This window comes from Cebus imitator, unplaced genomic scaffold (genome assembly GCF_001604975.1).
Source record: "Cebus imitator isolate Cc_AM_T3 unplaced genomic scaffold, Cebus_imitator-1.0 Scaffold22, whole genome shotgun sequence".
In the NCBI taxonomy this organism is placed as follows: domain Eukaryota; kingdom Metazoa; phylum Chordata; class Mammalia; order Primates; family Cebidae; genus Cebus; species Cebus imitator.
This window is the reverse complement of record NW_016107337.1, coordinates 976,275-985,811: the sequence shown is the minus strand read 5'-3', so window position 1 is coordinate 985,811 and position 9,537 is coordinate 976,275. Positions and strand designations below refer to the sequence as shown.

The 9,537-nt window shown below is 35.4% G+C and overlaps 1 long non-coding RNA gene across 1 annotated transcript in view; it reads right to left on the bottom strand.

Annotated features, from left to right (window-relative positions):
- The window catches only part of LOC119470099, a 45,158-nt gene extending 39,928 nt beyond the window's left edge, over positions 1 to 5,230 (bottom strand). Inside the window, exon 1 of the long non-coding RNA XR_005198973.1 lies at positions 5,108 to 5,230. This is a non-coding gene — a long non-coding RNA (uncharacterized LOC119470099). The remainder of the gene's footprint in view (positions 1 to 5,107) is intronic.
- Between the last annotated feature and the right edge of the window lie 4,307 nt (positions 5,231 to 9,537).

Genomic DNA, 9,537 nt, shown 5'->3' with positions numbered 1-9,537 from the left:
AAAAAAAAGAATCATCCTCTTTCCACCTTTACAGTAATAGTTTACATAGAATTTGAAAAGATCCTGGTAACCAAGTAAATCTATTTTCTGTTGCCTGAGCAATGCATCAGAAATGGCGGGGACTTGAACTAAAGCTCTGTATGGAAGATGGAGAGAAGGTCATGGATGCCAAAGCTGCCAAGGAATTAACAGCTCTAGACATGGTGATTGGTTGGATGTGAGGGTTGAAAGAGAGAAAAGCGTCCAGGGCAATGCCAGATTTTCAGGTTGGGATGATGAAGGGATGTTGAGAGCATTCCTGAGACAGGAATTCAGGGTGGGAACAGGACTGAAGGCTAAGATAACAGAGAAATCCAACTGCCTATGGGACATTCACTCTCAGGCACCTAAAAGTGCCTGTGATTTCACTTACATTTAAGGTGCATGAGAATGAATGCCCCAAGGGAGTTAGATTTCTGATGCCAGGCCAAAAGACAGAAGGCTGGATCTGTATTTTTATGTTTCCAGCTTATAAATGGCAGTTGGACTTTAGAGAAGAATAAGGACTAGCTGTGTGATAGCTATGCATGTTGCACATTTTCTCAGTCCAATAAGCAGCCTGAGTGTGGACGAGCTTCCTCCAAACACCGCGATTACTTTAGACCTTGGGATCTCCTGGCTCGGTGTGTTGCTCCTATGTTACAAACACCGTCAGTGCTTAATAAATCTCTATAAATTTGTCTTTATGTTTTTATAAATTCATTTGATCAGAAGGAAAAAATGATTTATCTATTCTATAGAGATTTCTATGAATGAAACCACTGGTCTAGGAATAAAAATGTCCAGGCTTTATTATTATTTTTGCTGCTAACTTGTCTGTAATAAAGGAAAAATCCCTTTCCCTCCCTTATTGTCAATATCTGCATCTATAAAATTATGGGATAGAACCCCTTCCAGTTGTAGTATTTTATACTGTTTATAACTTTCAAAAGGGAAGCATATATCTCACTGGAAGTTTTAACCAGTAGTTTACAATTCTTTAAAAATATCCAATATGCAAAACTCCTCCTAATCCAGTGCAGTCTAATGTAGTAAAGGAGAATTTCTCCTTTCTGCCTAGTAATTTTCTCAGCAAGAGGATTTAATTGTTATGTGGATTCTGAAAATGAAGATGGGCTAGAATCGGCATTATACCTCACATAAATAATGATCCCAAAATAGCATGTTTGTATAACTAAAGGGGAGAGAATGGACTGAAAATGAAAAATAACTAATTCCTGCAAAGGTGCTGCTTGGGAATTTTTTTTTGAGAGAACTTCTGACTAAGGTACAATTTATTCATTGATGCTTATTTATTTGTTTTTTTGCTTGGGGAAAAAATAGATTTGGTGAAATTTTTGCACCTAATAATAAAACCAGAAGACTTGCAACAGTGTTTCTTTAAATATCTTTCATTAATTTCTGTCTGTTTACACTGAAAAAGAAAACTAGGCTAGAACTTATTAATTGTTCATCTGTACCTAGAGATTAAATATATAAGCCTCACTGAAAGAGTTTTTTGATGCATATCTAAGAAATATTTGTTTTATAAATTTAGTATGGTATACCTCTATGATATTAAAAATGATTAACTAGATCATCTAAAAAAGAAAGAATGAAAGAAACAGAGAAAGAAGAGATGCTGTTCCAAAAACCTCAACCTCCACCAGTTGAAGGCTTTCTTTTTCAATTATGTTCAGTATATTTGAAAATAAGTATCAATAAGTAAGTAGGTTAAATTTATGTCAGTAATATTTTAAGGAGTCATTTTAAAAACATCAAAATGGACATCTTAATTTCCAAAGGGAACAGCTTTTGTTTGACCTAAAGTGAAATGTTATTGAAATCTTTTATGAAATTTAACTCCATTTCACCTAATTTCTTATCATGATTTTGTAACAATTTAAAAGCTGGTATGATTTTTAATGCATTTGTGTTTGATTAAACCAATTAATTTCATTAACTACTCATGCCTTCCTCGAACATAGTGAAGTGGCCCAAGTGATAACCTGAGAGACAATGACAACACCAAAAACCAATTCTGTGTTCAGATATGTCGGGAAAAGTAAGCATATTTCTTTACCACAGGACTTTTCACAACCCTTGTATGCTAATGTGTACTTTGAATCTTTAAGGAGAATTTGCATATCCAAATGAATTTGACCCTATACGCTTTTCTTTCCCCACAGACCGTCTCTTGTAACTAATGAACTATAGAATACATACTGCTGCTCTTCAGCCTCTAAAATCTATCCTTGAGTTAACTGGCCCAGCAGAGAGCTACAACAGCAGAACTGTGGCACATCCCAGACCCCTAAGCTACTTTTAGTGAATTGGCTTTGGCATGATATAAGCCCCCAAATACCAACCGGTAAAAAGCCTCATACATGTGGCCGGTTTTTGTAAGGAAGGCGGATAATGCTGTACACAGATGGTCTTCTTCATGAGGATTCATGGGAGCGATTTCTCTCAATTCTCAGCCTCAAGTTGCTGCTTCGTTTACATGCTTCAGATGCAGTGAATCAGAATTTCCTCTAAGCATTGGTTGCTAAACTGGCTGGAGCCAACTTTGTGGCTGCCGCTTACAAGCACAGAGCAAGAACATCATATCTTTTGTTTTAAAAGTAACCTCATTCCTGACTTCTCTCTTTTCTTTCCCCTGACTTGATTTCCCAACCACAAAATTTTACTTTGATTGCATCTAGTCATGTTGTATTTCTTTTTAAAACCATTTTGCATCCCTTCTGGGTGGATAAGAAAGGAGGAAAGGGGAAGGAATGGTAGAGGCATCAATGGAGAGGAAAGGAAGAAAAAAGTACACATGTATGCTTTGTGAGACTTCCCGCTTCCTTCTTCCGATGTATTTCTCAAATCTTAAAGTAAGAATAGCTGAGATGTTTTTAAAAACAAATAGTTTTTAAGAAACTTATGGCAAAATGGAAATCGATTCTAAGTATACCAAGGAACATAAAATAAGCTATACTTAGAGAGAGGTGGAAGCAAAGTGCACTGCCTGTGATAACAGAGAAAAGAGTTTTCACAGGATAGATGAAAGACATGATTTCAAAGCCAGGTTCTCAGATAGAGGAAGGTCACAGATGAGAACAAGAGACTGGGAGAAGAGAGGTGATTTGTTGCAGGATATCATAATTTTGGTGGAACAAGAAATGGGAATGAGGCAATTGGGAGAAGAAATGAAAGTTCAAACTGCATCTCTGAATCAGAGTTCATTACAATCAGGAAAGCCAAAGAACAAAGGATTAATGTTTAAGTAGTAATGTTTTATGAGAATCACGCCTTGACTATATATACCTTGTATTTAGCCCCATGTGCACCTTGTACAACTTGTAATGCACTCCTGCTGTGTCATTCCTCAATAACATGACCATCTACTTTGACATGAGAAAGGGGAAGGATTACTCCTTTAAACTGTAGTTACCTAGGACTTCACTGATTATGCTTCTCTATTGAGCTGAAGCAAGGATATATAAACCTGGTTAAGTTTAACTTTAGAAAAAACTTGATCACACAAGTAAGAGATAAAACGATAAGTTAAACAGGCATAAATCTCAACACGAGAAGAGATCTAAGTAACCGAACCTCATAAATTTTATAGGAAGAAACTGAGGGCCTCAGACAAGTGACTTAGCATTTACTCAGCTCATGAATTGCAGTTCAAATGAAGATAAACAAACAATAAAACAAATAAAACAAAACACAAAATGTAGAAGAATTTCAAGAATAAGATAAAATCCGCATTTTCTAAGGAAGCCCTCAAGGGCCACCCAAACGGACCCTACCAACATTCTCCAGCCTCGCTGTTACCTAACCTCCAATCCTTTATACATTCACCCACCACCAAATGCCCCTTCTCCCTGCCATCACTCTCATACCTCGGTTTGACCCTGCAGCCATATTTACAATGTCCCTGCCCTTTCTTTGTCATTCTTTACTTAGCTAACTTCTACTCACTCTTTAAGGTTCAGCCTCAGCCCTGTTTCATTTGGAATATCTTCCTGGGCTTGCCTCCATCATCAGCCCCGGTGAGGCACCCACCCTTTCTATGGTTTCCATAGCACCACATTCATCACTGCACAGTGTGTGAGAGCATGGGTTCTGCATCAAGTCGCCAGTGTTCAAATCCTACCTCTACCCTTCATTGTCCTGTGTGACTTTGGGCAAATCACATAATCCCTCTGTGCCTCAACTTAAGCACCAATGAAATGGGAATAATAATATATCTATCCTCAAAAAGATATTATTTTATATTAAAAGAGTTTATTTATGTAAAGTTCTTAGAAAACTGTATGCCACATAGTAAGTGCTTAATACATGTTAGCTACTACTATAATTATCTCCACTACTGGTCTTATGAAAAATATCTGTGAGCTTCTTGAGGCAAGTGAGAATGACTTATTCATCTTTGTTCTCCTGCCTCTAGCATGGTACCTGACACATAGTACATGCTAGTAAGTATTTCATAAATGAATGAGTGGTTGAACAAAGTCTCTCTATCTTTTTTTTTTTTTTTTTGGTCATTTAGTTTGCAGAGGTGGCTTAGGGTAAGGCTTATATTTGAGAAATGGTAGTAAATTGGAGAAATGAAATAGGCCGATTACATTTTGAGGCAGATAAATCGGGCTTTATACCAAAATATTGAAGACTTCTATGAGATACTCTCCTTTATACACCTAAATCCATGGCTGTTACCAGAATCCAAATGCCAGGTCTAACAGAACAAGGAAGGGAATTTAAATTATTCATCCATTATGTCAAAGTGAGCCCATTCTTACCTCATGCCCAGAAGTCCTATATAAAATCCTCCTCTTTATATACTATGAAAAGTCATTATTATTATGCTTATTGTTAATATTATTAAAAGGTGATTTTAATATTAAATATTAATGTGTTATATTATCATTTATGAACTGATGATCTAATTATTATTAAATTTGATTGATTTTATATTAATGTTAAATATTAAAAGGTAGCTCAGAAAGAATATTTTAAATGAAACTAATATCAAAATCCAGCGAGAATCTGTTGACTTTTTTTATAAACATTCATGTTCGAGCAAAATCTTTCCTACCTCTTTTCCACTGAATGGCCTGAGTGGATGTTTATCAGCAGGAATAAAGGAAAGAATAATGAGCTTCAAATACAACTATCTGTCCTTGTGACAGTACAAACAACAAGAATAATCTGTCCTGTGTGTTGTATTCCCATTTAAAAGAAAAAAAATTAGCTTCTATATCTTGCTGGAGCTCTGATACTGTCTCATGAATGAACTTTTGTCCTTCCGGGCCTATTGTTTGGTTTGTACATATGCAGCCTGGAGCTTTGTAACCAAATATGGAGGGTGTAGTGATCATGAAAATTAACAATAGATGTAAAGACTAGAATCTGACAACACTGACAAAGAACAAAGGACAACATATTATCTATTGTAATTTCTAGTTGGGGAAAACAAGACAAAACTGTAGCTTATTAGGATCTAGTCTCATTCAACTTGGGATTTAAAGTAAAACAAAAACAAACTATAAGTTATTGTTTGATTTTCTCCTTAATCAGACAAGGAGTTTTAACTTTGGAAGAAAGGCTAAGCTGATGATAAAGTAAAAATTGTAGGTGATTGATCTCCAATTTGACAATCCCCAAATCTACCTGTACACTTTTCTGCTTCCTATCACCCATCTCTTAAACTTCCATTGGGTGTTAAATGGTCTTTTTAAGGGTAACCCCAAGGAGACACAAGAACCTATGTCCCCATGCTCCAGATAACCCCAGGGCCTAGTTGGAGATTTGGAGAGATTTACTGGAAATATCAGCCCCAAATCTACTTAGTGCTTTTCAACTAAAAAGAGAGGTTTAAAGGCATATATAGAAGACTCAAAGGAGAGGATGGTTTTTCAAGATCACTGACAGGCCTCATCAAAGTTTAGAAATGGCCCCTTTAATTCTTTGGCACCCTGACAGGTGAATCAAACAAGGGGTTTCCCATCGTCCCTTCAGTTCCCTCTACTTTTCACCTTATTGGCCACCTCCTCTCCACTGTCACTACTACTATTAGGATACTCATGATCTCTTCCAAGAACTATTTTCATATCCCTACTTATTGTGTGACTCTGGGTGACACAGGGATTACTATTAAACAGTTTCCTTCTCTTCATAATGGAGTTAAATTTAGAATCCACCTCAAAAGAATGATGTCCAGATTAGATTATATAACAATGTTAAATCTAGCATATAATTAATAAATGTTTGGTAACATAATAGAAATCAATATTTCTAAGGCATACTTTCCATTGCTTGATTTCATAAGAAGAATGCAAGTTTTAATTTTTCAAATTACCATAAAAGACAGTGATTTTTTTGTTGCTGACACAAACAACATCTATTTTTTCCAAAACAAAAGTTAGATCATGCTGGAGTAGCACAGAAGCACAAGAGAAGCACATGATCCAGTAATTGTGTGGTAAGGAAGTTTTTGAGTAATGACTTCTGGTCATTTGAAGAGCTCTAATCACAGGGTTTAGATGTTCACAGAGCAATTATCAAGAGGCCATTTACTACTGAAAAGGACAACTGTCCTGAAAAATGTTAGAAACTTCATTTATAACATTATTTCCACTAATGATGATTATGTCAAGGCAATAATAAAAGTTTTTATACCTGTTTGTAGACTTTAAGATTTAAACGTTTTAAGACAATGTGAAAACAATTGGAATGTGTCCCCAGCTATGTAACTAAAGATAAACAGTAGCCAAGTCTCACTGGATGACCCAGTTCTGGTACAAGCTTCTGTTACAGTTGATGCTATACTCTTGAGAGGAGCTTAGAGTGACTGTGTAGTTCACAAACTGTGCAAATCAAAGTTTAAATTCTTAGCTTATCTAATAATTGATTTATTGTGTGAGGTACAATAAATAGATTAACCACTCTGAAATTTATTTTCAAAATAAAATGAACTCTGCATGTGTTCCTAAGTGATACAGAGAAACTCACACTAGGATGTCTTGAGGTTTTCTGAGATGTTTATTTATCCTTTGTTTCAACCTGAATAGTTAGAATTAATTAGAGTAAAATAAAATTAATTATCTAATTAGAATAAAGATAAGATATTTCTACTTTCAGTCAAAAGTAAATATGTAGAATCAATTTTATGGAAAAAAAGTTTGCCAGGATTTACTAAATTCATGGCTGGTTTTTTTCCCTTATTTTGTTTAGGATAAACATAGGCTTCTTCCTGCATGTCAATACAGAATTACATTTGGCAAGCATCTCCTGTTTCCAGATGATCATGGCAATTCATTGGTTGGGATACTGATTTTAATTAGTGCAAGTGGATCAGCAGCTCTCACTTCAGTTGATCTGAAAATCAGCATCTTTAGATGCTTTTCCTCTGTTCTTTCTTCTTTCAGAAGAAGGACACAGTTTTCACCTTGGAAAATCAATAGAGTTCTTGCAGGCCAAGAACTCTATGCCAACAGAGTTCATCTGTGAACAACCAAAGAATGAAGCCAAAAGAATGGTTGGTTCATTTTGGTTGTAATGTACAATTACTTAAAGGCGTTCCTATTGAGGAGATCTAATCAGAAAAAGAATTAAATCACCCCTGCCAACAAAATTGCTTATGCAGGTAAATAGAAACCAAAAGTCAGTGTATGATAAAGAAGAAAACTGCCACTTGAGGAAGAAAAGCCCAGGTAGTGTGACTGAGAAGTTACAAACATTTAGTACTGCCAAGAACACCAGTTGGCCCTTTTGGTAGTTTTCCACGGAGGTTTTACATTCAGGTTTGCCTGTTGACATGACCTGAACTTGCCTTGTATTTGCTTTCATTAAGCACTGGGGATTACATATTTTTCCAAATGCTACGGTCTAAATATCAAGTAAATTTCAAACTTCAGGTGAAATGTTTTAGGCAAGTAGGTGGAACCTATTTTGAAGGTCTCTTTTAATCTTGTAATTAATTTCTTGAGTTTATTGCTTAGAGCTTTAGTCCTAGAGATTATCTTGTAAAAAGCTTAACATTTTCTTTCTAGGGTAAGAGGATCTCTCAGGAGGCTAAATTTAATAAATTATGTTGTCAAAATGTCAATAAGCAAATACCAATTCAATGATTTTCTAATCTAAGTTATAGAAATAGAAAGCAGAACGGTGGTTTCCAGGAACAAGAAAAGTAGAGCTGATAAGAAAATGTAGAGTTTCAGTTATGCAGAGTGGGAGTGGGAAGAGCTTCTAGAGATCTGTCGTACAAAAATGTGCATTTTGTTCTATCCAAGTCTCTCTCTAAGTATGTGTTTTTGTGTGTGCATATGTGTGTAAAATTTTTTTGGTCAGCGACTTAAATGAGGACAGAAATACTGTATTTGGCAAACTGACAAACTTACTGAATAAGTGGTCATTGTGATCAAACGGAGGCAGAGGAAAAAATATGTTAAAAATGACTTTAAAGTTATGATAAACAGCTCTAACAAGATAAAATGTAATAAAGAATTTATTAAATATAAACACAAACATAAGCAAAATACAAAATGTATTTCTATATTTTATACAATATGGTTATATAATATATAGATAATATATAAATGTTATACATTAATAAAATAACAAAAATAATATATAAATATATAATCAAGCATAAAAAATGTAAATGTATAAATACAAAACCCTTCCCATCAATAATCCCAGGTTCAGGATAGCTGCTTATGGCTAAGCAGTTTTTATGTGAAAAGCAATTTGATTTTGTAGTTCCCATCAAAACTTACATGAGTAATGTGATGAGGCTGGGCTAATAATTAATGAACTGAGCTACACACATAAAATTTTAGAGCCCAGAACAAGAAAATAATTTCTTTTCACACTGAATTATGTACATGCTAGAGGACCATTGAATTTGTGGGTACATTTCAGGGAGACATACCTACAAGGATGTTTGGAAACTTTAATATTAAAAAGACAGAGAAACAGAAAAATGTAGATGATTTTGTGTGAAGAAGTAAGCCTTCAAAATTAAATGATATACTTGTGGGACTTTCTTAAAGATCACTGGGTTTGTAAATGCTGAGAATTAGATAAATTCCTTTGCAGTTCCATAGAACAGAATGGAAATAAAAAGTGTAAAATTATATCAGCAAATAGATGCTATGGTTCTATCTACCTCACAAGTTTTGGGGAAGAAGAGGTGCTATGGTTTGAATGTGTCCCCCAAAAAGTATGTTTTTGAAACTTAACCCCAGTGCCACAGGGTTGGGAGATGGGGCCTAATGGGAGGTGTAGATCAAGAGGACTCCGTTCTCATGAAAAGATTAATGCAGACTGTAAAAGGGCTTGAGGCTTCGAGTTCTATCTCTTACTCTCTCTCTCCATCTCTTTGCCTTTCTACCATGTGATGATGCAGCAAAAGACCCTCGCTAGATGCCAGCCCCTCAATCTTGGACTTACCAGCCCCCAGAACCAATAAATTTCTGTTCATTATCAATTACCCAGTCTCAGGTGTTCTGTTGTAGCAGCACA